This window comes from Lytechinus variegatus, chromosome 9 (assembly GCF_018143015.1).
Source record: "Lytechinus variegatus isolate NC3 chromosome 9, Lvar_3.0, whole genome shotgun sequence".
Classification (NCBI taxonomy): Eukaryota; Metazoa; Echinodermata; class Echinoidea; order Temnopleuroida; family Toxopneustidae; genus Lytechinus; species Lytechinus variegatus.
The window spans coordinates 11,270,864-11,276,869 of NC_054748.1; positions in this window are offsets into that span (position 1 = coordinate 11,270,864).

Sequence of the window (6,006 nt, forward strand, 5' to 3'; positions counted from 1 at the left end):
AAAAATTATTAAAATTCTTTGATTATAATCCTGTATGGTTGGATTTGAAACTAGAAACTAATTGCTTTTAACAGGTGGGAAATCAAGTATGAAAAATTGGCATACGGGTAAATATATTTTAAAAAAATTGTGAGAAAAAAGAAAGAGCAACCGTTATTAAAAAAAAAACCTTTTTTTTTGCTTGTCGAAATTTCCTTAAATTGGGAAAATGTGCCCTCCCTTTGGAAAATCCTGGATGCGCCCCTGTTGCTTAAGGCATACATGCATGACATCGGGCTCGATACTCCTAAAAAAATAAATTCAATAGAAGCAAAATAAAACTTAGGTCGCCAGTCATCACCCCTTCTGGGAGAAATTTTTACATTGAAAAAAAAAAATACCCCCCACCTTTCTTTGGTATTCGGATACGGAACTGCGGCAAACTGCAGAGTTGAATTGGAATATCAAAAGTTTTCAACTCGCGCTACGAACACGCGCTCGCATACACTGTAAAAACGCTGTTTAAAATTTTAAGGACGTTGTTTAAGCCTGTCACTCTAACAACTGCTGTTCAAACTTTTTAAACAGATGTTTAAACTTTTTAAACAGTTGTTTAAACTTTTTAAACAAGTTGTTTAAAAAGTTTAAGCAATTACAAAAAAGTCTAAACAACCTGTTGTTAAAGTGACAGGCTTAAACAACTTGCTATTTTTTTTTACTGTGTAGTCATCAAATGGGTTACAAAAGGTACGTGTTTTAGTCCAGTGAGTCTAATCCTTAAATATCATATATTTTCAGCTCGCGCTTCGCGCTCGCTGGATTTTTGAGAGATCCTTTACACGAGTCACTCAATTAGTCCTGTCCTTAACAGTTTGGGTCAGTATATTCAGAATTTCAGTTCAGACTTTTATTGCGCTCGATTTTATGAAATATGCAAAAAAAATAATATAAAAAATTCTTGTCCACCTTATTGTTCCACCGAAAATGTTCTTTTGCCCCCTTTGTTGGTGCCGCCACTGCAACCATTCGGGGAACCGTGTCATGACTTGTTGGATATCAATTATCTGTTAGTTACCACATAAAATGCATGTGCTTGTCGATCAGCCAATCAAAATTAAATCAGATCTATTACCGCAATAATTTGATGAAACGCTCCTCGATCAAAAACTCGAAGGTACTACAAAGGCACACCAGCAAAAAATATGTCGCTAAGCGTTAATCATATTTTTTCTTATCTTTTTTTTATTTTGTTCTTTTTCTCTCACATCCCTCCCATTTTCTCCGCCAAGAAGTCGCTTCGGCAACTTGAATCTGCTTAGATCACCCCCGTTTATTTGGTACAATTAAGTGAAGACAGTGGCCTTTTGGATCCTTCATTTTATGGATGAAAAACAACTGATCATATTTCTCCCTATACAGTATAGACACTCTTTCTCTTTTTTTTTCGCTGTGTCTTTTCTTCTGTCTTACCTTGTTTTCTTTTACTTTCCTTTACGCTATATACAGGAGCGGATCCAGGATTTTCCGGGGAGGGGGGGGGGCACATATTTTCCCGAGGAAAATTTGACAAGCAAAAAAAAGTTTTACCAAAAGTTGAATGTCATTTTGTCCACGTCTATTTGACAAGCAAAAAAAAAGGGAAAAAATGGTCCTCACTTGTGTATGAACGACCGTGCTATAACATAACGACATATGCTGCGACTTTTAACAGGAGGCACACTGGTGTAAAAAAGAGATTTTGATTATGGTTCTCAAAGGAGGGGGGGGGGGGGGTCACATCTGGCCAAAAATTTTAGGAGGGGACAACCCAAAAAATTTTGACAAGCAAAAAAAAAAAAAAAAAGGTTCTGAACCCAAAAAATGTTAGGGGGGACTTAGGACTTAGGAAAATAAATTGACAAGCAAAAAAAAAAAAAAAAAAAAAAAAAGGTCATCAACAACAAATTTAGGGGGGACCGTCCCCCCCCTCCTCAAATTTAGGGGGGACACGTCCCCCCCCCGCTCCCGCCGCCTATGCTAGCCCCTCCCCCCCCCTTGGATCCACCCTGTCTCATGCTTCCCCACTTCATTTATACTTTCCCTCTTTTCTTTTTCCTTTTAGATTTCCCTTCCACTTGTTTCCCGATCTTTCCCTTTTGGAGGGGGGGGGGGGCGGGGCAAGCAAAGCCTATAATGGGCATAAGCGTATATAGATTATAACGTCTTTGGGCATAGGATACCATTTCCAGTTTCCTTTTTGTTTCTCTTTATCTTGATCTCCCATTTTTACATTTAAAGGTCAAGTCCACCTTAGAAAAATGTTGATTTGAATCAATAGAGCAAAATCAGACAAGCACAATGCTGAAAATTTCATCAAAATCGGATGTAAAATAAGAAAGTTATGACCTTTCAAATTTTCGCTTATTTTTAACAAAATAGTTATATGAACGAGCCAGTTACATTCAAATGAGAGAGTCGATGATGTCACTCACCATTTCTTTTGTTTTTTATTGTTTTAATTATACAATATTTCAATTTTTACGAATTTGACGAATAGGACCTCCTTGCCTGAAGCACAAAATATTAAAACAATGGAATTCCACGCCTTCAGGGAGGAATGAAACTCCATTTGACATGACAATGACGAGGAAATAAAAATATTTCATATGATAAAACACAAAAGAAATAGTGAGTGATGTCATCAGTTCCTCATTTGCATATACCGACCGAGATGTGCATATAAAGTTCTGTTTTGTGAAATGAAGCGAAATTTTAAAATGCCAACTTTCTTATTTTGCAGCCGATATTGATGAAATTTTCAGTGTTGTGCTTGTTAAATTTTTCTCTTTTTATTCAAATCAAGTTTTTGTTGGGGTGGACTTGTCCTTAAAAATATATTTTTTTCTTTCTCTGCTTTCCCATCATTTTTTATAATTCTTTTCGGCCCTTTCTTTCTAGCCTTTCCCTTCTATCACTATTTTATATAGATTTTCTCTTTAAATTGATCTATTTCCTTCATTTCTTTCCCTTCTCTTTATCTCTGTTTCTCCACTTCTTTCATTATCCCATTTTTGGAAGGGGAGGGGGGGGGGAGCATGTTTGATCCCCATTGACCCACGCCCGTTGTCATGGTCTTTGAAAATTTAAATTCTGTTAAGGGTACTATTTTCGTACAGGTCCTCCCGCGATGCTGAGGATTAATTTGTCTTTAATTTAAAATGATTTCCTGCTTCTAAAATCTTATTAATCTTGATTACAGTTTCAAAATAATCATGCCCCTTAGGTGCTTAGTTCTACATGGTTGAAATGCCCGGTTGAAATGACTCTGGCGTTTACAAGGGTGTATATTTCAGTTTATATTGAATATCAGGAATTTGTTTGATGTAGACAAACGTATTTAACACTCGGCCTCGTGGACCTCTCCCACCCCCCACAAACACATACATACGAAAGAGATTCAGAGGAGACGAAAAATGACTGTTTAGAGGACAATCAGGTAAAAAATAAAGAAAGAATCCCTGAAATTTGATTTTAAAAGTGAAAAAAAAAACACAAATTACAAAAACAAACAAATGTATGCAAAATTTAAGAAAATTTGTAGAATATTTAATTCTCAGACTTTTGAAGCATCTACATTCTTCAATACACAGTCATTCTTATTCATGTCAAATACTAGAAATGGGGAGTGTTTCATGAAGCAAATATTGATTTTCAACTGACAACTGTTATAAGCTACCGAAATCCTTGCATCTGATTGGCTCGTAACACATTAGTCAGTGAAAATCACTGTATTTGCTCGAAGAAAGACTCCCCTGAACTTGTAAATAGTGTCATTTTCACCTACTACATTAGAACAGTAGTTGGATTTTATTTAAAAAAAAAAAAACATTTGAAATTTTCATTATATTACATATACAAGTGGTATATTGTATTGTATGGTAACCATTCCAAGTTTAATCCCGAAAGATTAAGTGATTTAATTCTTGACTGATAACTGATTTACCTCTAAAATATACATTGCAGTTCTCCAAAATTAAAAAAAGACATAATTTTCAGTACCCCTTGTTTCATAAAGATGTAAAGAATTGCACTTCTCTTGTAACACACAATTACAAATCTTGAAATAAAGTGTACAGATATTATGTTTTTAACAAGCAAGCCATGATGTATTACAACATACATATAGATTAATTATATCACTCATTGAAATTGCTGGGAAAAGAAGACCTCTGAGCTCAAATTTTGTGGAACATTTTGATTGAATTTTAAAGTTTTATTTCAATCCAGATTTAACCTCACACACTATTGATAAACAAAAAAATATTTTTTGTTTATCAAATTATTTTTATCAAACAAAAACAGCAAGCCCTTGAAGCAGAGAAAAATATGTAAATAGATTGGCAAAGATGTTTAAAACAAATTTGAATAGACAGTTCCAGAAAGGGTTTTAGAACTGTAATCAATAAAATGAGAATTTCAAACCAGATAAACAGTTTCAATATCACACATAGTTAAAAGACAATTTTCTAGAATTTGCACTGCTACACAAGCTTGATTTTTTTTAACCATACACAAGTGTCACCAAATACAAGTTTATTTCATTAAATTAGGACCAATTAAAACATGCTCTCAATAAATTCAATGACTACCCTGAATTAAAATGCACAAAAGAGACAGAAAAATCAAATTTTAATCGCAATGCACAGCCATACGCTCACCACTAATACTTCAAATTGGAGGAGACTTTCTAGTTCACTTTGCAAATTGTTGAGTACTGATAAGAGAGTGAGTAATCTTCCAAGATCAGGGCCCCGTAACACAAACATTAGCAATTAATCGCTAATTGAAAGAACAGTTCTGATTGGTTCGTAGTCAGTCTACTGAGCAAAATGCGGAAGCAACAATGATCTTGATTGGTCATTTCATTTAGCAATTAATCACTAACCTTTGTGTTACAGAACCCTGGTACACCTGTCATAGAAAAACTGTTATAAGCTACTGAAATCTGATTGGCTAAGAGAGAAAATGACTGACTTATTTGCTTCAAGTTCATAAAACACTCCCCATGCTTCTTTACAGTCAGAATGAATATTGGCATATTAAGGAAGAAAACAAAATAGAATGGATTTCACAACTGCTGTACCCCGCTGTGGGAGCATTAATCTATACTGTACTGAAATAAAGTCAACTTCGCAAAGGATAATTCTGAGTGGAGTAGCTGTCCATTTCAAGTTATTTCAATCCCAAATTTCTCAGAAAATGTTACCATGATTAACAGATAAGATGCATCATCTATGGCAAGCATAACACAAGCACTACTGAATTATTTGAGAAAAAATCGAAAAAATCTTACAAAGCTGTGTTTGCCACAAAGTATGCAGGTATTGCAGCAGAGGACAGTGACAGGAGTACCAATTCAATACATTAAAGCTCAAATTTAGCACAACATTCAACATCTAGACAACTTTCGCTTAAAAAACAAAATAAGAAAAGTTGGAGTTGATCTGAGTTACATGTAGGAAAAGAGAGGATATACCCTCAATACATGATATTCACAACAATGTTCATATACATGTGTACAGATATAAGTTCAAAGAACATCATATTGGTTCATTGGCTGTTGCATTTGACATTACATAGCTTACCAAAATTCAGTTGTAAGATTTGATACAAACAGAAAGAGTAGACCCAATGTAAAAATAATAATATTCTTTTATAATATATAGCACTTATATATCGCAATGACTTTTCTAAGCACTTAAAGGGGAAGTTCACCCTGAAGAAAACTTTGTTGCAAAAATAGCAGAAAAAATAGTAAAAAATATTGGTGAAGGTTTGAGGAAAATCCGTTAAAGAGTAAGAAAGTTATTAGAGTTCAAAGTTTTGGATTGGTGACGTCATAAACGAGCAGCTGCCCCATGTGTTATGTAATATAAAATGCATGAATTTCAAATTTTGCATGGTTCCTGATGGCTTAATTTTGTTTTCTATTCATGATCGGGTGTGAAATAATTTGTCTATTGATATACAAAAGGTACAGTGAAAACC